The 23,984-nt window shown below is 35.6% G+C and overlaps 1 pseudogene; it reads right to left on the reverse strand.

The window, feature by feature from the left end:
* Positions 1 to 265: 265 nt before the first annotated feature.
* Positions 266 to 17,912, reverse strand: LOC149248568 (putative L-cysteine desulfhydrase 1 pseudogene; annotated as a pseudogene).
* Between the last annotated feature and the right edge of the window lie 6,072 nt (positions 17,913 to 23,984).

Below are 23,984 nucleotides of genomic sequence, written 5' to 3' on the forward strand. Positions count from 1 at the left end.
CCCACACGTCATACCCTCAGGATTATGCAGGTTCTCATGCAACCACAAATGCAGGGATGTGCCAAACACAGTTGGCCTTGGAAATTCCTTTTGCATGCACTAGAATAGCTCTTCCACTCTAGACCTACGACTCTCAATACATCTCAATGGTTCATGCAGTAACATATCTCAGCAGCCACAGTACGCGATAGATATCTATGCTTACTGCACCATAGTCAGCTCTCCATTGTCGTCGACCAACATCTGGTACTGGCACACGGTGCTTCTAAGCATGCGTCCTCATGCTGGTTTTCGGGATGTAACAACGAAGAACCATTTCCGAGCACAATTCTTGAGGAGCACCCAAATGGGTATCATAATCCCTAGCAAGCATCTCTCCCATGTGAACAACAAAATCATGATTCTTTTTCCTGATGCCTTCAATACCACCCTCTAATTGTTTAACAAAATCTACCATAGCAGGCACAAAAAGTTGCAAACTGTAGTCCATTTTTCCAATCCAAGTAGACTCCATAGCTAATATGTTTCCATATTCACTTGAAACAATTGGGTAATACAGATTAGGAAGAAGGGAATGAAGGAAGTAAAGAAATGCAACTGACGAAGGACAAGAAAACCATTTGTGAAGATTACTAGTGTAAAAGTTGGCATTGATGTCTTGCATATCAATGTCCAAATTCCCAATAGAATGAGCTTCATCTACAAAAACCTGGTCCAAACCCTCCTCCTTGCAAATCCTAATATGCTCTTTTCTAGGGAAGAAAATCGATGGCATAAATGTCACATGATCAAGGACTGCTAATCTGATTTTCCTGGACTGATCCTTGCCCTGCTGCAAAGCCTTTCTAAATTTCACAATGATCTCTTCTTTCGATGACACCGGAAAAGGAATATGAACTTCAATTACTTAGGCAGCTACAGGAACTACCTAAGATTGTATGGCCTTCTTCACGGCTCCATAGGTAAAATGAAGCATCAATCCAGCATCTCCCTTCTCAAATTTCCCTTCCGTGAAACCCCAGGCAACCTGTTGCAGCACTATCGCCACTTTTGTGGTTACATTATCTACTAGAGAGATTTCTTCACCATGGGCAACATTAACCAGTGTACATATCATCTGTCTAGATTGCGAGAGCCACTTCTGAAGAGAGCCATAGAAGAAATTGTTAGGTTGTTGTAAGAACAGGTGTGCCCACTTTGCCTGTGCAGATAACACAGAAGAAAGGCAACAACCAAAGCTTCCATTGTTGATGGGGGCCATGCCCTTTTCGTGATGCCCAAACTCCCTTCTGATCAACCCCTCATATTCCCCTTCTCAAATGCTTTTTTTTCTTTTTTCAATACCCTTGGCCTTTTTCAATGTCTAAGTCACGTTTGCCTTGTCATCTCGAGCTGCTATACTAGGGGACCTTTTTCCAATTTGGAAATTTCCAAAGGGGCAGAGGCCGGTACAGATGCTACGGGAGATTCTATATAAAATAATGGTGCTACACAGAAGCAAAAGGAGTTACTACTGTTTTTAAAATTCGATAGTTTTTTCTTCAAAGTAAGTATGCCAACGATAACATTGGGGAGAATAAGGATACGCTAGAAACCGTAACCACTAAAAACTAATAGCAGGGCCAAGTGATGCTCTGGCTAGAGAAACATAAACAAACTTGTTTTGCTTCTTCACTCACAACATAAAACTATTTTCCATGGATACAAGGTGTTCAATTTGCACTTCTCCTTGGGCATACAACTGACCACACTGGATCACCCACCACGCTCGATCTCCACACATTAATAAAACAAACAACCCTGACCAGCAAAGAGCTACAACACCTCAATTAGAGACTTCAACACATTAGCTATAGGTACCACCAAATCTGTAGACAAACAGTGACACCACGAAAAAACATGCCTAGGCCAATAATGACTTAAACCAACAACGCGCAGTAGAGCATTCAACATTCAACTGACCACTCCTCAAACTGCTCAACTCCTCTCCATATGGAGTTAGCAACAACTCTTATCTCACCGAGTCACGGGAACAGACTCGACCCAAATACCTTTCCACCATTTTCCCCATAGATTTCCTTACATAGCTTCGTGCCAAACAACGAGCCTCTCCTCATGGCTCGAACAGGTCACCTCGTCCTCCACGCGGTCCGTGCCTCAAAAACTCCGGTTGTATGTCAAACTTAGCCTCCTCTCTTATAGAGTGTGTAGAGACGTTAAAAAAACACTAAGATATACTTTCCAACACATCAAACAACACTCTCTTACACAACGCTTAATTCAGAAGCTCAATAGTGCACAAGAAATTGTAGCCAATACCAATTTATCTGCCCAAAAAATTCCCTAATCAAGGTGCCTCCAATGATGTCGATGAGATCATATATGCACAATCATGGGCATCATTCATCCAAAAATCAAATGGGTTGTCCAAATTAAGTCACGGGTTGACACTTGATTCTCAAGTGATGGACTCCCACTGCTTCACGCACTTTTCTCCAGCGATTTCCTTTCACACATTCACAACAACCATGCCCTCTACTCTTCAGATTTTGCACCAATCAGCAGGCTTGGCCTCCACATATGCTTCAACAACAAATGCCAGTGTCACATTAATGGCAACAACAATACCCTCACAATGGTCTCAACACAAAAACAAATATATTTATTTTATGCAGGATTTACCTGGGCCCTCTCGTGAGGGAATGAGGCCCAGCCCCGCTTTGATACCAAGATAAAATTTGATAGTGCACACTATATTGTATTATTCACATCAAATAAGATTACATGTAAATACATTTATTATTGTCTCAAGATAGGTAGACTATCTTGGACATACAGTCACTTGGTTGAGAGAATATCTCAACCACACACCAATCTAGGAACATCTAGATATAACAACCCTAAGGAATAGGAACAAACTCCTCTAGATAGAAAGAATCACAATTGAGACAAGTAGGAATTACAATTTTCAAGTTTCATTGGTCGTTCAAATGGTTGTGGATCGATCAAAAGAATTGGGTTGTATATAATTGTACAATTGTGCAAGTTGTACTAACTTTTATTATTATTATTATTATTTTGTTGTGAGAATGGTTGTTCGTTATGCTCCTCCAATATCATAGAATTTCTTGAACTTGATTCGTCTCAAAGAGAATGAAAAAAATGAATTTGAAAAGGTAGTAAGTCTTCACTGACTATATGGTTATAATGAAAGCAAGTCAAATGTAAAGAAAATCATTAATTCCTTTTAACAATGAATTGAATTTTAATTGTAAAGGTAGGAAAATGAGAGGACTATATTTAAACTAAGCCAAAATAACTACTTTGTAACCCTTGTTCAAATATGGGAGTTGGTTCATACTTTTCAAAGTTCAATAATTAAACTAAACAATAGAGAAATTCAATAATTAAATTAAGCAATAAAAGACGTTAGCTATACAACCTTGTTAAAAAATGCATTGCAACAACAAATTTTCAATACAAATAAAAATAAAAAAACATTAATATTATATCCATTATACCTTAAAAAAATTAATAATTAATATGATTTTATTTTATTTTAAATGAGGAAAATCAGCCAAATTAAAAAAGAGTGACCGTGCAAGACAACCGTTGTCTATCGGCCTGGAGTATGCCGTAAAACTGCTTCTGCTTGGCTAAGAGCTCGTCTTCCTCGGACGTAAGGAAACAGGTTAACGGCCCAAGACCCAGAGGCATCTGGCAGGAGTGAAAGCCTGCTCCCTTACGGACCACCAGCGGGTTATTACAGGTGGCGTGGTTTTCCTTGATAACAGTGATGAGTCAAACCGACATTCGCGGATAGCAGCCAGAGATGGCTGTCCTCTCTGTTGGTTTGACACCTGAGTTTGATAGGTTTTGCCACCTTCGGGAAAAAAAAAGACAACCGTTGTCTAGGAAATTTCTCACAAATCATTGTGCATCTCCCATCCATAGTGACAAGAATTCTCAACCATATACTTGCATTAAAGCATATTTCATAGAAACATCCATGGCAAAGAATATTTCATATGTAGGGTATAAGGCACAACTTAGGGGGAATGGTGAAATGGCAGTCGTCCCTGGTTAACAATTTGTAACCCAACATGTTTGGATTAATCATATATAAAATTAGTGAGTAAAATCATTTGTTTCGAACAAGTGTGATTAGATAGCGCCATTCTATTCTAAACATATAGAAGGTAATAAATTCATAAACGTGTTTAAATTTCATCAATCATCTAAAAGTTAAAAAGTATATTTTACCAGCCCCATCCATTTCTCGTTAATATTTATGCTTTGTAATGAATTTGGATATAATTTTTATTGTCTATAATGAAAAATCATAACCATGTTTTTTCTATTTAATCAAAACACAATAATAATAAAATATTAATCAAACATTATATAATATTTATTAGATTCTCACCAATTTAAAGAAAATCATCATGCTTTTTTATATTTAATCAAAACACAATAATTAAAAAATATTAATTAAACATTATATAATATTTATTAGATTCTCACCAATTTAAAGAAAATCATTCATTTATAGTATTGGGTTTATTTTTATAATATTTATTGTTGATTTATTTTTTATTGGAATCTATTTTTTTATTGTATGTATTTTATTTTCTTAATTCCTTTTAGTATTTTTGTTATTTGTTTAATAAACTTCAAACCCATATTTTATTGTTGACCCTGCTTCAATTTGGTATCAGGTGGGAAGATTTGACATTCCTTGAACACTGGGTGGTTTCAAATCCCATGCCTCCGTCAGTCAAGAAAATTACTTCTGTAGATATCAGAGAAGAGTCCTCCTTTGCCATCTTATCTTTCCCCCGCAGATCTACTATAGACAGAAAGAGGATAGATCAAATGTGCAGGAGTTCCCCATTATATAGAAATCCTGAACTTGTTGACACTGCTTGCACAAGTTCTCCTGTAAATATTTGCAAACATATTTCATTGTTTGAATTAGCCCAAATTGTAAATCTTTCTTCCATAGAAGTTAAATGTCCAGAGTGTCAGTATCCTGTTATTTTAAGCCAGCTTGCAGATTTGGTAATCCATGAGAATCATCATCCTAGGATTGGTGAAGCCCCACCTACAACTTCTATCAATCCATGTCCTAATCCTAAGTGCTCAGAAATTCCATTTCCTCATGAGTCAGAGCATGTTTTAATGATACATGAGATTCCTATTTTGGAAAATGAAGATCCGAGGTTAACCCAAATGTTTTCAGTAATGAGACCAGCTAAACCAAAATATGGTCTTGGTTATCTTGAGCAAGCTAATGGCCTTATACTAGATTGCCGATTTGGTTCTATTCCGGATGACTGCAAAAAGCCAACAGTCATGGAGATGCACAAATTCTTCACCTTAATGGATGGATGTCTAAAAAATAGAGTCCCTGCCAAATGGATGAAAGCCATGTTGAATTGGGATCTTTTTACAAATCCTAAACCAGAAGAATTTGGTTCCAGTCATTCTATTTTAGAGAAAATAAAAATGTCTCAAGAATGGAAAAACCACATGGAATGTACTAACACATGGATCTCATTCTATGTCTGGTTAGAAAAGAGACAACAACAAATGGTTTTAATGATTGATGCATCCACTTCATCTCAACATTCTTGGATAGCATTAGATGGCCTTAAAGTTGAAACACCTACAACCTTTCCCCCATACGAAGGCATAGTGCTTGGAGAAGGACAAAATTCTGCCAAAGGAATACCATTAGTATTAAAGGATGACAGTGCATCTGGCACTGATGGCAGAATACATAAAACTTCTGAACAGCTGAATTGGAAAAACACAACTGTGAAAGGTCTTGAAATGAACATAGCCAAATCAAAAGAGGTCAAAGAACAATTTGATACTGTCCAAGTTTCTTTAAATTCTGTAAATAATTCCTTGAATAATGTTCAACAATCTACTTCAGTAATTAGAGGATATGTTAGAGAATCTCTAATAAAGCTAGAGAATGTTGAAGACAAAATGGTATAACATATTGGTTCTACATCTAGACAAATAAATGAACTGGTATAGAAGATGAATCAATTATCTATATCCAAAACAGAAAAACCAGTTCCTTCTTCTTTTCTGCATAAAGAAAGTGTCCGTATTCAGGATCTTATCAAGCCAGTCGACAGATTTCCTTTTCTATTCCCCAAAGAAGTTGTGTCCCAAGAACCAGAAAAATTTGAGACTTCAAGTGAACATATTTCTATAGCAAGTCTATTTAAGGAAGAGGAAAAAGAGCAAGAATTTATGCCTATATATAAGCCTCTAGAAAGTCAGTATAGCAGGTATTCAGCACTTGATATCAGAGGAAAAGGAAAACTGCCTGAAACCCACACTTTCTTCCCTGATTCTCATAGGGAATGGACTATAGATAACCTCAGTGTCGGCCAGATAAGAAAAATGGTAGACATGATGTTTACAAAATATAAAATTATGTGTCTAAGAGGAAAAACTGAGGTAGAAGCCTGCAAAACAATTATCCAGTGTTTCACAGGCACACTATCAAAATGGTGGGAAACAGAATCCTCTCCTGCTTTAATTAAACAGATGGAAGAACAATTGCTCAAAGACAAGCAAGGAAATATAATTCATAATTTAGATGGGACAGTACAGAACAACATGATTGGAGCCTTGACCTCCATGATTGTTGAGCACTAGTGTGGTTCTGAGGCAGAAATAGCCGATAAGCATGAGATCATTTTAATGAATCTCAAGTGTAATAAAATATCCCAATATGAAGACTTCCATCGGGATTGGATGCAGAGAATCTATGAAGTTAAAGACTCAAAGAACTTGTTATGGAAGCAAGTCTATCTTGCAGCACTTCCTTCCAGGTTTGTTGACTATCTTAGACTGCAAGAATTTTTTCAAATGCCTTTTGAGTCTTACACATGGGGACAAATATATTCAATTATTACTAAAGCTCTGGTTGGTCTTTGCACAAGCTCGAAAGTTAATAAGTCTCTAGAAAAGTTGTCCAGGTTCCCCAATAGCAAATCATTGTGCAGCAAGTATGGGTTATCTCTTGATGATCCATTAGTAAAAAGGAGAAAAATCAAGAAACGAACCAAGAAAGAAAATAACTTATCAACCAGAAAAGACTTTAAGAAGAAAGGCTGATCTTTTAGACAGCATAAAGTAAAGGGATATTACAAATATGTCCCTAGGACACATTATTATAAACCATCTGACATTCACCTGCATAGTGCCAAGCAAGAAAAATGGAATAAATTGACATGTTGGTTGTGTGGCAAAAATGGACATACTGCAAATAACTATCTAGTAGGTGAAGAATCAAAAAGAAATCGAGGCAAGAAATCTCATCCTCAAAATCAAAAATTAAAAACTCCAAAAATAGAGGCTCAATATCTTTGCATGAGATGTGGGTCTAGAAATCATAAAACTGATCATTGCCCCAATGTGGTGATCAAGGAACACACGCAGATTCATCAGCAACAGTTGCCTGACTCATCTATTGAAATTTCTAATTCTAGTTCCGTATATACTTTAGAAGAAGAAGTTGAAGAATTAAATTTTTATGCAAATGCTTGTGACTGTTCAAATTTTGAAAATTGTAAATGTATTTTCTCTTCTGAATCTGAAGTTTCTAATGAATCTTCTGATGAAGATATACAACCATAGAAATACAAATGAAAAATTCTTATGGCACAGACAGAAGAAGATGAGATAAAAATCTTGTCCCAAATAAAAGCTATGGAAGAAGGAGAAATGAAGAATTGCCTTATGGAAGCCTTCATGGACCAAATGAAATCTTCCAGCAGAAGTTCTTCAAAGAAGCCACTCTTCATTGACACCTCTTATGAAAAGAATGCAAAATCATTCCAAAGGCATAAACAACAGGATAAGGTTCGCGCGCTTACCTTGGGGGAGGTAAGTCATGAAATTCACAATCTCAAATCTAAAATTTCTATTCTTAAATCTCAGATTGTGAGATTAGAAAAAGGCAAATCCATTGATGAAGCAGATCCTATAGAAGAATATGATACAGAAGAATTTTACAAACCAAGTGTACAGATTTATGAGGGAAGAAAAGATACTGCTTCAGGTTTTCAGGAGATGAGGATACTTGCCATCGAGTACCAGCAACATCATGTACAAATAAATATTTTCATATAGGGACAGATTTTCAATTTGACTGCTCTTATTGATTCTGGAGCAGATGTAAATATTCTAAATACAAAAGTGATCCCTGCTAAATATTGGATGACAACATAAAGAAAAGTTATTGGCTTGGGAAGTAAAATATTTGTATGTGGCTATAGATCCGCATCTAAGACTTTTATTTGTCTTAGCTGCCAGGTTGGCTTCTAGTTCTTCTTGTAGTCTTCCTAGCTTTGGTCTTCTTTGATAGTTCTGAGAACTTCTTGTTGTTTCTCTGGGTCCCATTCAGTAACAATAACAAAAACATATTATTGCTCTTGTGGCTAGGTTTGTATGTATTCTCATCTGAGAAAATCAGGTAGACAGTTGTCTACTCCTTTGATGTGTTCCACTTCGAAATCAAAATTAACAAAGAGGGCTTGCCATCTGGCAAATTTGGCTTCTCCAAGCTTCTTGATATCTTTATTAAGCACCTTCTTAAGGGCAGATGCATCTGCCCTGAGAAGAAATGGTTTATGGACCAGATGGATCTTGAATTTGTCGATGCTATTCCATGCTACTTTCACCTCTTTTTCTATAGTAGAATATATTTTCTTAGTGGGGTTCCATGTTCCTGAAGAGAACTGGATAACTTGTTCTTCATTATCTTTTTTTTTTGTTTTAATATACCCCCCATCCAATGTCGCTGGCATCAGATTCTACAATCTTATAAGATGCATCATCAGATATATATAGTATGGGAAGCTCTCTGACCTTGGCTTTAATCTTTTGTACTGCTCTGGCTTGGATTGGAGTCCAAGGTTTAGGATTGTTGTGCAGCCTCTGATTTAATAAGCTTCTCTCCTTGGCACAATTTTGATAGAAATTACTTATGTAATTTAAACAACCAAGAAATCTTTGTAGTTACGTCTTGTCTGTAATGATGTCTGGAAATTTGTTAGAGAATCCCAGAGCATGTTTTTGCAAGGAGATTTGGCCATTGAATATAGTATGGCCAAGAAATTTATTGGAAGTCTGAAAGACTTCGATTTTCTTTTTGCTTAATACAAGACCATTCCTCTTTATTGTATTTATAAAGGTCTGTATATGTTTAAAATGATCTTGCAAATTTTTTGAAAAAATAAGTATATCATCTATATACACAATCAACCAATCAAAGAAGGGTTTGAATATAGAGTCCATTACCTTCTGGAACTTGTATGGTGCATGCTTTAGGCCGAAAGGCATCGCATTCCATTCATAATTTCTGGCTGGGACACTGAAAGTTGTTTTGAATTTATCCTTCTCTGATATAGCAACTTGCAAAAATCCTGATTTCAGATCGAACTTGGAAAATATTTTTGCTCCTGCTATTCTGCTTATCAGATCTCCTTTGTGGGGAATTGGATATGTACTATCTACTAGTACTGAGTTCAAAGGCTTATAATTGATGACTAGCCTTGGCATGCCTCTAATTTGTTTTGCTCTTTTATTTACATAGAAACCATAACAATTCCACGGGCTCTCTGATTCTCTGATCAATTTCTTACTCAACATATTCTTGATTTCTTTTTCGCGGAGCTCATGATATTCCTTGTTCATCAGAATTTCCTTACTTTTACATGGCTTACCTGTATATTCTGTTTTATAGGGCAATTCTACACAATATTGTTTTATGTGCCAAAAATCATTTGGATCTTCTGCACAACACTCTTTCTCAATTTGTGCCTTTAATTTTGAAATCTTCTTTTGTATTGTTGGTAAGCTTAGCTATTGTGAGATATGAATGGTGGATTTGAGATCCTTTAGATCTGTGAGCTTTCATTCAGCTTTCTTTAGCTCTTCCATAGTCCGAACCATTGTCGAGACCCGTGGAATTGAGACATATGGTAATTTAATCTTTCTTGGGCCATCCGAGGAGGTAGGAAGAGTAATAAAATATCCACCCTTATTCTTTTTTGTTCTAAATGAACCATGTGGTTCAACAGCAGCCAAAAATATGTTACCTAAAATACAATCAACAGGGATGTTAGCAACTGCAAATTTTAATTTTATAGAGTGATTATCAAAGCAGATAGATGCTTTGGGAATTTTATTCTTCATCATTTTACTTCCTAAGCGAATAACTTTTCTTTCTGTTGTCATGCAATATTTAGCAGAGATCACTTTTGTATTTAGAATATTTACGTCTACTCCAGAATCAATAAGAGCAGTCAAATTGAACATCTATCCCTGTATGCAAATATTTATTTGTACATTTGGTTTGTAAAATTCTTCTGTATCATATTCTTCTATAGGATCTGCTTCATCAATGGATTTGCCTTTTTCTAATCTCACAATCTGAGATTTAAGAATAGAAATTTCAAATTTGAGATTGTGAATTTCATGACTTACCTCCCCCAAGGTAAGCACGCGAACCTTATCTTGTTGTTTATGCCTTTGGAATGATTTTGCATTCTTTTCATAAGAGGCGTCAATGAAGAGTGGCTTCTTTGAAGAACTTCTGCTGGAAGATTTCATTTGGTCCATGAAGGCTTCCATAAGGCGATTCTTCATTTCTCCTTCTTCCATAGCTTTTATTTGGGACAAGATTTTTATCTCATCTTCTTTTGTCTGTGCCATAAGAATTTTTTCTTTGTATTTCTATGGCTATATATCTTCATCAGAAGATTCATTAGAAACTTCAGATTCAGAAGAGAAAATACATTTACAATTTTCAGAATCTGAACAGTCACAAGCATTTGCATAAAAATTTAATTCTTCAACTTCTTTTTCTGAAGTATATACGAAACTAGAATTAGAACTTTCAACAGATGAGTCAAGCAACTGTTGCTGCTGAATCTGGGGGTGTTCCTTGATCACCACATTGGGGCAATGATCAGTTTTATGATTTCTAGACCCACATCTCATGCAAAGATACTGAGCCTTTGTTTTTGGAGTTTTTAATTTTTGATTTTGAGGCTGATATTTCTTGCCTCGATTTCTTTTTTATTCTTCACCTACTGGACAGTTATTTGCAGTATGTCCATTTTTTCCACACAACCAACATGTCAATTTATTCCATTTTTCTTGCTTGGCACTATGCAGGTGAATGTCAGATGGTTTATAATAATGTGTCCTAGGGACATATTTGTAATATCCCTTTCTTTTATGTTGTCTAAAAGATCAACCTTTCTTCTTAAAGTCTTTTTTGGTTGATAAATTCTTTTCTTTCTTGGCTTGTTTCTTGTTTTTTCTCCTTTTTACTAATGGATCATCAAGAGATAACCCATACTTGTTGCACAATGATTTGTTGTCGGGGAACCTAGACAACTTTTCTAGAGACTTATTAACTTTCGAGCTTGTGCAAAGACCAACCAGAGCTTTAGTAATAATTGAATATATTTGTCCCCATGTGTAAGACTCAAAAGGCATTTGAAAAAATTCTTGTAGTCTGAGATAGTCAACAAACCTGGAAGGAAGTGCTGCAAGATAGACTTGCTTCCATAACAAGTTCTTTGCGTCTTTAACTTCATAGATTCTCTGCATCCAATCCCAATGGAAGTCTTCATATTGGGATATTTTATTGCACTTGAGATTCATTAAAATGATCTCATGCTTATCAGCTATTTTTGCCTCAGAACCACACTAGTGCTGAACAATCATGGAGTTCAAGGCTCCAATCATGTTGTTTTGTACTGTCCCATCTAAATTATGAATTATATTTCCTTTCTCATCTTTGAGCAGTTGTTCTTCCATCTATTTAATTAAAGTAGGAGAGGATTTTGTTTCCCACCATTTTGATAGTGTGCCTGTGAAACACTGGATAATTGTTTTGCAGGCTTCTACCTCAGTTTTTCCTCTTAGACACATAAGTTTATATTCTGTAAACATCATGTCTACCATTTGTCTTATCTGGCCGACACTGAGGTTATCTATAGTCCATTCCCTATGAGAATCAGGGAAGAAAGTGTGGGTTTCAGGCAGTTTGCCTTTTCCTCTGATATCAAGTGTTGAATACATGCGGTACTGACTTTCCAGAGGCTCATATATAGACATAACTTCTGGCTCTTTTTCCTCTTCCTTAAATAGACTTGCTATAGAAATATGTTCACTTGAAGTCTCAACTTTTTTTGGTTCTTTGGATGCAACTTCTTTGGGGAATAGGAAAGGAAATCTGTCGACTGGCTTGATAGGATCCTGAATATGGACACTTTCTTTATGCAGAAAAGAAGAAGGAACTGGTTTTTCTATTTTTGATATAGATAATTGATTTATCTTCTGTACCAATTCATTTATTTGTCCAGATGTAGAACCAATATGTTCTACCATTTTGTCTTCAACATTCTCTAGCTTTATTAGAGATTCTCTAACATGTCCTCTAATTACTGAAGTAGATTGTTGAACATTATTCAAGGAATTATTTATAGAATTTAAAGAAACTTGGACAGTATCAAATTGTTCTTTGACCTCTTTTGATTTGGCTATGTTCATTTCAAGACCCTTCACAGCTGTGTTTGTCCAATTCAGCTGTTCAAAAGTTTTATGTATTCTGCCATCAGTGCCAGATGCACTGTCATCCTTTAATACTAATGGTATTACTTTGGCATAATTTTGTCCTTCTCCAAGCACTATGCCTTTGTATGGGGGAAAGGTTGTAGGTGTTTCAACTTTAAGGCCATCTAATGCTATCCAAGAATGTTGAGATGAAGTGGATGCATCAGTCATTAAAACCATTTGTTGCTGTCTTTTTTCTAACCAGACATAGAATGAGATCCATGTGTTAGTACATTCCATGCGGTTTTTCCATTCTTGAGACAATTTTATTTTCTCTAGAAAAGAATGACTGGAACCAAATTCTTCTGCTTTAGGATTTGTAAAAAGATCCCAATTCAACATGGCTTTCATCCATTTGGTAGGGACTCTATTTTTTAGACATCCATCCATTAAGGTGAAGAATTTGTGCATCTCCATGACTGCTAGCTTTTTGCAGTCATCCAGAACATAACCAAATCGGCAATCTGGGATAAGGCCATTAGCTTGCTCAAGATAACCAAGATCATATCTTGATTTAGCTACTCTCATTATTGAAAACATTTGGGTTAACCTCGAATCTTCATTTTCCAAAATAGGAATCTCATGCATCATCAAAACATGCTCTGACTCATGAGGAAATGGAATTTCCGAGCACTTAGGATTAGGACATGGATTGACAGAAGTTGTAGGTGGGGCTTCACCAGTCCTAGGATGATGATTCTCATGGATTACCAAATCTGCAAGTTGTCTTAAAATAACTAGATACTAACACTCTGGGCATTTAACTTCTAAGGAAGAAAAATTTACAATCTGGGCTAATTCAAACAATGAAATATGTTTGCAAATATTTACAAGAGAACTTGTGCAAGCAGTGTCAACAAGTTCAAGATTTCTATATAATGGGGAACTCCTGCACATTTGATCTATCCTCTTTCTGTCTATAGTAGATCTGCAGGGGAAAGATAAGATGGCAGAGGAGGACTCTTCTCTGATATCTGTAGAAGTAATTTTCTTGACTGATGGAGGCCTGGGATTTGAAACCACCCAGTGTTCAGGGAATGTCAAATCTTCCCACCTGATTGTTTGGTGTTCTATTTTTTTATTTCTAGAGTCTGTTAACACCACAACATTAGCTTTAGAATCTTTACTGGGGGCATGCATGACAGCAGGATACAGGGTATTTGTGTGCCTGAAGCAACCTCTGGTTTGGATTGCTATATTATGTCTTTTCTTATTCATATCAAATCCAGTTGTCTAGATTTGGAGCTGGAGAATTCTCTCAATGGTTTCATCAAAGACATAAACTAAAAAATTTGGATAGAAATCAAAATAAACTGGACCATTTGAAAGAGGTGCAACTATCCCTCCTATTAATGAATCTGTATATTTGTTGTGTGTAAGATCTCAGACAGTGGCTAACACAAAAGTATTCAAACCCTGATGAGTTAATGCATGTATTCCAATTCTGATACAACCCAAATGAAGGTACTGGGTTTTTAGATGCTTAGCCTCTGCCTGTAATTGTTTGGGGTTAAGTAAAGGAATAGATTGTACACAGTCAGAATTTTCCTGGATCTGACTGATAGACTCCTTTATACTTATCCTAGTAGCAGCAATTAAATGGAAGGCAGATAGATCTGCATAGACTTCTGAAGCATTAATTGAAGGTAGCTGCCATCTAGCAGAGGGTTGGCTTTCTTTGTATTCAAGTTCAGCAGAATTTAAAACCTTACTAGATGCAATGGCGAACATATCCCGAAGGGGATTTTCTTGAGTGGATGACTCTTGCTCTTCTATATCACGGTATGAAACAAACTTTCTAATTGGATCCATTTTATATAGAGTGATGAAAGAAAATGAGTACTGACCCGACGAACCAGACGTTATTATTATTATTATTATTTTATTTATTTTTAAATTAATTATTTTTAATATAGTTTATTTTATTTCCATTAATTATTTTACTTATTAAATGATCTTGTTTAGATTAGGGTATTGACTTCTTTTTATGACCTTTCTTTTAATAGATTAATTTAAATATTATTTTTCAAAAACTCGCTATATAGCAGTTATTAATATTTGTTTTTAATAAATTAATAAATTAATAAACCAATATCATAATTTAAATATTATTTTCAAAAACTAATAACATTTGGTTTTAATAAATTAATTTAAATATTATTTTTTTAAAACTAGTCATTACTTTGAATTTTAAACTTCTATGGTCATTTTAGTCGGCTTCTATTTTAAGTCGTCAAACCATTAGGTTTCTATTTCTCTGTCCTGGTCGACAAATTCTTCTCTTAGTCTATTACTCATTTTCTATCATGATGATGGATCCCCTTTGGGGTTCGAAATGTCCATGTGATGAACAAAGTACTGTGGATAATTCGGGTCATATTTTTCTAGTCATTACTTATTAATATTTTTTAATAAATCAATAAACTAATATCATTATTTAAATATTATTTTTCAAAAACTAGCTTTTTAATATGTTTGTTACTTAATAATATTTGTTTTTAATATATTAATAAATTAATACCATAATTTAAATATTATTGTTCAAATATAGTGGTTACTTGAAAGTATGTCTCTACATTGCTCGCTTGTCTTTTCATTTGGTCTTGATAATGAACTCCACTTATTGATTTGAAACATATTGACCAAAAATTTCTCTTATATAATTTGTATTGAAAAACTTTACTTAAATCTAATATATGTTTTCTCATTAAGCATCACAAAATAAAAATTTCATTTCATGAAAACCTATGCTTAAATCTAGTACATGTTTTTTCATTAAGCATCACGAATATATACTTTGTACATTATTATGTATTTAGGTATATTGCAATGTATATAATTTGAATATATTAAGGCATAAAATAAGGAAAAACAATATAGGGAAGAGTTTGATTAAGTAGGTTATGAATTTTTACATGTTCTATCGTTACTTTATTTTCTAATTTAATGGTAGTTTCATTCACTTGTATTGGTGGCTTCAATCACTTGTTTTATGGTGGTTTCAGATGGATTCAAATTAAGAAATTTCATTTCATGAAAACCTATGCTTAAATCTAGTACATGTTTTTTCATTAAGCATCACGAATATATACTTTGTACATTATTATGTATTTAGGTATATTGCAATGTATATAATTTGAATATATTAAGGCATAAAATAAGGAAAAACAATATAGGGAAGAGTTTGATTAAGTAGGTTATGAATTTTTACATGTTCTATCGTTACTTTATTTTCTAATTTAATGGTAGTTTCATTCACTTGTATTGGTGGCTTCAATCACTTGTTTTATGGTGGTTTCAGATGGATTCAAATTAAGAAAGGGATGTAAGGTTTAATATTAAAAGATTATTTTGAAAATTGATGAAAGTTAGCCAATTGTGTTATAAAGTAATGTTTATCTAAGAGTTGAATAAGAAAAAAAAAGAATGAGAAATGAATAAGGAAAAGAAAATGAGAATGAAAAATAAAGAGTAATGTTTGTTTATTTTTTATTTATTTTAGTTTTTTTATTTATTAATGAGTTTTATAAAAATAGATTTATTTTAGCTTAGAAAGGAATTGATATAGAGAATTATATAATCATTGTAACGATAGATTTTTAAGGATGAAATATTAAGTTTTAGTGACGGAAAATGGTAAGGATGAAGTATATTTTAAAATTTAGAATTTTTAATATTTCCTAATAGTTTTTTTTTTAAATATTTAAAATTATAATAATTTTTTATAATATTTAAAAATATTCAAAATTATAATAACTTTTTATAATATTTATAAAATTTTGACAATTTTTAAAGTAAAATAATTTTATTGGTAAAACATTAAAAAAAAATCAAAAAATAGAAGGTTCAAATTCAAAAAGGATATCTTCAATAGATATTGAGCCCAGGTTCGATCTCATTTATATATCACTAAGGATAGAATGTGACTTCATTTTTTTACATATTAATTTACGGCAAATTGGCATCATATATGACTGTGAGGGAAATCCTGCACTAGTGGAGAAAAGGAACTGCACAGACTTGAGTCAGGATTTTGATATTGTCACCTTAGTTGAATTGTCAATATTTTTATGTCTCTTGAGCTTCTGATCACCGCAGCGCTTTGGGAGAGTGAAATTTTGGAGAGTGCTTTGGGTTTGAAAACTAAATCAAGAGCATACCAGATCAGAGTTTCAAGGGCCTAGAAGCCATCAACACCAAGGATAGTGAGTTGTACGCTGCAAAAGGAACACAACCAATATCTCATGTAGCAAAGTCTTTATTTAAGATAGGATCAGAAGATTTGAGGGCTTGTTAGATTGGATCTGGGTCAGTTGCGCCAGATATTCCATTCACAGGCAAATTCAGGACCCGAGTTTTATTGAAGGAATATTCGGCATGTCTTTGTCATTGTCGAAGAGCCGATAGGACATAATATGATTAAGCTTTCCCACCAAAGATTTGTAGGGGTGATTTAATAATGGGTGTGGTGACTCTGTCAGGAGATTTGAGGCCAACATGCCATATATCGTCGAGGCGATGAGCCATATATTATTAGTTGCTCGCAACACGAAATAAGAGGCGTTGTGACTGTGCACAGGGACGAGGTCACAACAGATATTTAGTTGAAGGGTCATGCAGAATAGTGGGAGGACGCACCTAATGTCTTTTTTTTTTCTTCTTAAAAGGATGCCATAGAATTCTTTGGTTTAGTAAATTGTGAACGATTGCTTTTCAGTGCAGCAAGGCTTCAATATAACGCTTGGGTATTATAACTCGCGGGGAGCCCTGGTTCCATTACAAAGGCAACCAAAGGTCGGGTTATATTCTCCTAGAAGGATTGTGTGATCTACACTTCCAAGGAACAACCGAAGTCTGTTCAACAAATCTGTCGCATCACGATCTGGCGTGGTTGACTACTCGCCGATGGGTTTCCTACGTATTTACGTTCACTTGTAGCAAGTACTTGCAGATCCATCACATGTTGAACGTTGAGCCATACACTGGAGAGGAGTCGACCAAACCTCATAGAGAAAAGTCGAGGGCACGTTGATCGCAAGCGACGGCACTGAGCTGTGAGCGGTGGTCGTATCAGAATTACGCAGTGTCAACCGAGTGGGTCGGGTGGCCATGTGATGTGGTCGAACCAATTGGGCGCATCGTGAGCAAGGAAGACCGTGGCAGAAGGAGTATGGTGGGCCATGGGCCGTGAAGGTAATTAACAAGGAAAGTGAGGAATCGCAGAGCCGTAAGTAGTAGGTTGTGAGGGACATCGCTCAAACAGAAATCGAAGAGCCAACGAATGTAACCTCTTGCGGGCGCATCAATGGGAAGGTGATTGTGAGAGCCGTGACAACTATCCTTGTGGAGACAAAAAGTGGTCCCCATAGAAGAACAGGTCAGTGATTCCAGCCATCCACTATTAATGAATACATGAAGCTTATCCAATTAGGTGGCACGAAATGACAAGAGCACTAGTTTTTGGGATTTTGTACTAATTATTCTGCGAGTCCGTGAGATGTGGCTCAAAGCGCACCAAAATTCGGAGAAGTGCTTCGAGTCTCGTGACAGAAGAATCTTTGTACTATATTTATATAGTGGAGACTACAGCTAATCCGAAAAATGTATAAACTTTACAAAGTGAATACTTTTTGAACAACAAAAATCCAGGACAAAACTGGTCACATTCAGTTTGTGACTGGACATCATTATTACAATGTGGATGCTTTTAGGAAAAGCCCACGAGAACCAATTATGTATTGGGGCCACTAAGAGGTGTAATCCCTGGAAAGCGGATTCTAAGATATATAATCCCATCCCATGCTTTAGTATAGATTCATCGGATGATCATGGGCTTGTTTAGTACATATTGATGTTTTATTTTAGTCATGACTAGCCATTCATCATGCCTAGCCATGAATTGTTGTAAAGTTGCATGGTCAGGATATTGAAATAAATCGCTGACCGTTTTACAAGGTAGATGGAAACACTCTACAGCATTTCTTTTCAAAACACTTTTGACATTGCATCTGGAAATAACTTTCATAAAAAACTGGATCTATTGCAATTCTATTTACTTCATAATCTTTCCACCAGTCCCTTAACCATTCTGCTTGTTGGTTTCTCTGCATGCTTCCTGTGGATCCAAATTTAAGCTTTGTATAATGAATTTCATTTTTCCCGTCGACATTTAAAATGTCCCACCATAATTTTTTATATCCAACAAAGTTATAAATGGTGTCAGGAAAAATTAGATTAGGATCATTCCTTGGCCAGAGTGCAGCATTATCTCTCATGATTGGCCAGTTTGTATTTCTGGTTTTATTGATTGAGAAAAATCTATGATAGATTTTTCTTCTGTCTCCTCCTTCTGTCCAATTCATTGAGATGTCGTGGAAAGAACTTTGTAAGGCTTCTTCTTCTTGGTGTGTTGTGGCCATACTGCTAGTGTACACCATGTCGTGTATCCAATGATTTCCTTTCGGAAATACTCACCTTTCGGGACCAAGGTGTAGGATGTCAGTGTGTGGTTGAAGATCTGCATCTAAAACCTTTGTATTCCTTGGTTTCCATGTAGGTTTCCAATTATTTTTGTATTCTTCCCAACTTCGATCTTCTCTAATTGTTCTCAAAACTTCTTGCTGCTGAGTTGGATCCCATTCTATTACAATGATCATCACATGTTCTTGTTGCTGGTTCTGAATATGTTCTCTGCTGAGAAAGTCTGGCAGACAATTTTCTTCTCCTTTTATATGCTCGACTTCAAAATCAAAGTTAGAAAAAAGAGCTTGCCATCTTGCGAATTTTGCTTCTCTTGGCTTTTTGATGTCTTTGGTTAATACTTTTTTAAGTGCTGATGCATCTGTTCTGAGAAGAAAAGCCTTATTGAAAAGATGTATTTCAAATTTATCTATACAGTTCCATGCTGCCTTAACTTCTTTCTCTATAGTAGAATAATTTCTCTCAGTAGAATTCCACGTACCTGAAACAAATTGGACAATTTGTTCTTCATTATTTTTCTTTTGCTTTAGAATTCCTCCCCATCCAATGTCACTGGCATCAGATTCAACAATCTTATATGCTTCATCATCGGAGATGTGCAAAATAGGAAGGGATTTAACCTTGGCTTTTATATTTTTAACTGCTCTGGTGTGTGCTTCAGTCCAAGGTTCTGGATTTTTTCTAAGATGTTGATTCAACAAACTTCTATCTTTAGCACAATCTTTATAGAAGTTGCTAACATAGTTTAAGCATCCAAGGAATCTTTGGAGCTGTGTCTTATCTGTAATAACATCTGGAAATTTGCTGGAAAATTCCAGAGCATGTTTTTGCAAAGAGATCTAGCCATTAAATATTGTATGGCCAAGAAACTTAATTGAAGTTTGAAAGACTTCAATTTTCTTTTTGCTGAGGACAAGACCATTTCTTTTAATGGTATTTACAAAGATCTGTATATGTCGAAAGTGGTCCTGGACATTCTTGGAAAAAATAAGAATATCATCAATATATACAATTAACCAATCAAAGAAAGGTTTAAAGATCGAGTCCATCACCTTTTGAAATTTGGATGGTGCATGTTTGAGACCAAAAGGCATCACATTCCACTCATAGTGTCCTGCTGGCACGCTAAAGGCAGTCTTGAATTTATCTTCTTCTGAGATTGCAACTTGCCAAAATCCTGACTTTAAATCAAACTTGGAGAATACTTTAGCACCTGCGATTCTACTGATAAGATCTCCCTTATGAGGAATCGGGTAGGTATTGTCAACTAAAACCGAGTTCAGAGGTTTATAATTTATTACCAATCTTGGGATGCCTTTGATTTGTTCGGCTCTTTTGTTCACATAGAACCCATAGCAGTTCCATGGACTGTCTGACTCCCTGATTAGCTTCTTCTCCAACAGTCTCTGTATTTCCTTTTCACAGATATCGTGATATTCCTTATTCATAGGTATGGCTTTGCTTTTACATGGCTTTCCTGCATATTCTGCCTTATATTGCAGGTTTACTAAATATTGTTTTCTATGCCAGAAAGCATTAGGCTCTTCATCACAACATTCCTTTTCAATCTTTTGTTTAATCTCAGCAATTTTTCTCTGGTTATCTGGATGTTTGAGCTAATGTGAAACTTGAATAGTGGATTTTAGATCTTTAAGATCTAACAGTTTTGACTCAGCTTTATCCAACTCTTTCATGGCTTGTACTATTGTTGAAATTCTGGGATTTGAGATGTAAGGCATCTCAATCCTTTTAGGAATGGAACTGGATGTTGGAAGTGTGATGAAATATCCACCTCTGTTTTTCTTCAAACGGATTGACCCATGTGGTTCTACCGCGGCCAGAAAGATATTGCCTAAAATGCAATCTACTGGGATGTCACCGACTGCAAATTTTAACTTTATACAATGATTATCAAAGCAGATTGAAGCCTTGGGTACTTCATAGTTGAGTGTTTTGTTGCCTAGACCAATCACTTTTCTTTGTGCAGACATCCAGTATTTAGCTGGAACAACTTTGGTGCTTAGTATATTAACATCTGCTCCTGAATCTATAAGAGCAGTTAGGCTAAACATTTCACCTTGAATACATATGTTAACCTGTACATGATGCTGTTGATACTCTATTGCAAGTATCCTCATTTCTTGAAAACCAGTAGAAGGATCCTTTTTTCCTTCAAATATTTGGACATTTGATCCATGAAATTCTGGTGGATCATATTCATCAAATGGATCTACTGTAATATTTTGTTTTCCTTTTTCTAACCTGTCAACCTGAATCTTTAATGTAGAAATTTCAGATTTAAGGTTATGAATTTCTTTACTTACCTTAGGGGACCCCTTTTGTTTGAATTTTGGTTTAAAAGTGGGATAATTGTAGTGATTGAGTTCCCTTTTGTTTGAATTTTGGTTTTAAAAGGGGATAATTGCAAGTTTTTATTTTTATTTTTTTATTTTTTATTTTATATTTAAAAAAGAAAAGAAAAAAAGAAAAGGGTGAGTTTAATTTTTTTTATAAAAAGGGTTTGATTGCATATATAAATAAATATTAAAAACAACATAGGAGAATAATTTTAACTTCAGATATTATTTTTTAAATTTGTGGTTATAGTATTTTTGGGCTAAAGTGAAGGCATAATTAACAGAATGTTGATGTAATTCTTTATGAAGAATTAGTGTATTCCCGCATATGTTTCTACGTTGGTATATGAGAAGATGGGTCGTCTTGAAGAGACCCTAGAAAGAACCTAGAAACTTATTGAAGAACTAGTGAAAATATATGGTCCTTTACACACCAATACCTTCTTAGACCAAAATAATTGCCAAAGCAGTAGACCATTCTTGAAAAGGGTCCATGTCATTCTGTAGTAGCAACACCCATGGGAAGTGAAGGAAGCACAAGGAAGAGGGGCTAAGCTCTTCGCACTTGGATCTGATTTACAACGAATGAAGTCAGTCATAGACCTTTGCCAGTTGGAGGAATTATGCACGTGCTTGTTGAGGGTGGGGCAACCAGAATGGAAGAAACTTGGTTTGACTCTCAAGCTATCCATGCTTGCATTAATACAACCCAAACTTTGGGAGCATCCTTGTGAAGAGGTCAGGGTTACAATTGCTTCTTGTATCAGCAGGATCATAACTTTAACATCGCCACTACTACCTTACAATAATGATCTCATGAGGGAGATATTGTAGTTGATAGTGGAAGCCCTTCAAGGGTTGAATGACATGATGCATCCTACCTTTTAAAAGCAATGCAAAATCTTAGAACTCATGGCAGAGTTTAGATTTACCACATTCATACTAAATTTGGAATGTGATGACTTAATCTTTCAGTTGTTCCTGAACTTTTACACCAATATTACATCAGCTCATCTAGATCGTGTCAAAACGAGCTTGCAAAAGATTGTGTCTTTGTTCCTAGAAGGATATGTTGACATTTGCAAGATACTAAGATCCAAACTATTGACCATTTAGAGGAAGGAACTAATTGTATCACCAATCACCTATAATCTAGTGGAGAAGTTGATCATGCAAAACATAAAATTGCTCAGAAGGGTGCTGACTAAGAAGGAGCTTAAAACAATTTATGGAGGAAGCAATAACAAAGGTAGTAAAACCTACAAGAAGAATAAACTAAGAAGGAGAGGACTATGCTTTATCTGCAAGGGACCTTGTGCACTTAACTATTCATCTCTAGAGGATAGGAAGGAGGCAATAAGGATAAAACAAGAAGAGATTCTTTCAGATCATGGGAAGTCTTATGTAGTTGATTTTCAGGATGGTGATCAACAACGTGATATTATTTAGGGAGACTTGCATGATGACAAGCATTTGGAAGTGCATGAGGAAATTATACCTAATGGTATTAATAAGGTAGACTCCTATACAATTGAGTCTATAGGTCTCTAGGGGGATTTCCATAAAGAATATGAGCATTCAAATCTAGATAGCAGTCCACCAGTACACCTATGTTTGGCAATTAGAGAAGATTAACAACATGTTGTCTTCACAGATGGAGGAGGTCAGGGAAACTTGAGTGAGTTGACAACAGTAGTGAACCAGCATGATCAGCATGATCATGAGGAGAAACATGACAAACATAATGTTCAAAATGAACCATTCCCAAAAAGTCGAGCAAAGGCTCACGTTGAAGTTGTGTTCGTGGGGCATTTGGTGCAAACATGTATAGAGTGTTGGGTGTGGAGCATGATTATGTAGAGGTCTTTGTTTCAGCCAGATGTATACCCCAAGAAGTTTGTACACCCCTCCACGCGGGGGGGTGTGGGGGGGACTTGTCCAAGTTGCGGGGGGGGGGGGGGGGGGGTGATCCCCCCTGGCTGGGGGGTCTGGGGGCCAGTAGTCCCCCGGCGGGGGTTTCAGGGGCAGTTCCCCCGAAGCTAAAAATAGATGTAAAATTGCCTTGTAAAAGTATAGTAATTTCTAGTCAATCTGGGCCGTTCATTAGGCAGATGATCTGATGGTAGAACTTATGTTTAGTTTAGGGTTTTTTTTCCCTAGAAGGCAACCCTCTCTTTATATGAGGGCATCGTATTGAGGCTGTGTAATAGATGTGTATTCTCTGAGCGAGAAACAAAGAGGTGAGACTGTGAGAGAAAATAGAGGATATTACAGTGGATCTGCTGTAGGTTGTGTCTCTTCATTTTGTTGGATAATAGAAAGGAAGGACTCTCTGTTCGGGGTGGACGTAGCCCAAACTGGGTGAACCACGTATATCTGTGTCTCTCTGGTTTTATGCATTTTCTGTATTTATATTTATGCAATTTTTTATGTGTTCCATTGCTCTGTAATATATAATTTTCTAACATAGAGACATTCAGTAGGGCA

This window comes from Pinus tabuliformis, chromosome 7 (assembly GCF_031772625.1).
Source record: "Pinus tabuliformis cultivar Carrire ecotype Pingquan chromosome 7, CPIR1, whole genome shotgun sequence".
NCBI lineage: Eukaryota > Viridiplantae > Streptophyta > Pinopsida > Pinales > Pinaceae > Pinus > Pinus tabuliformis.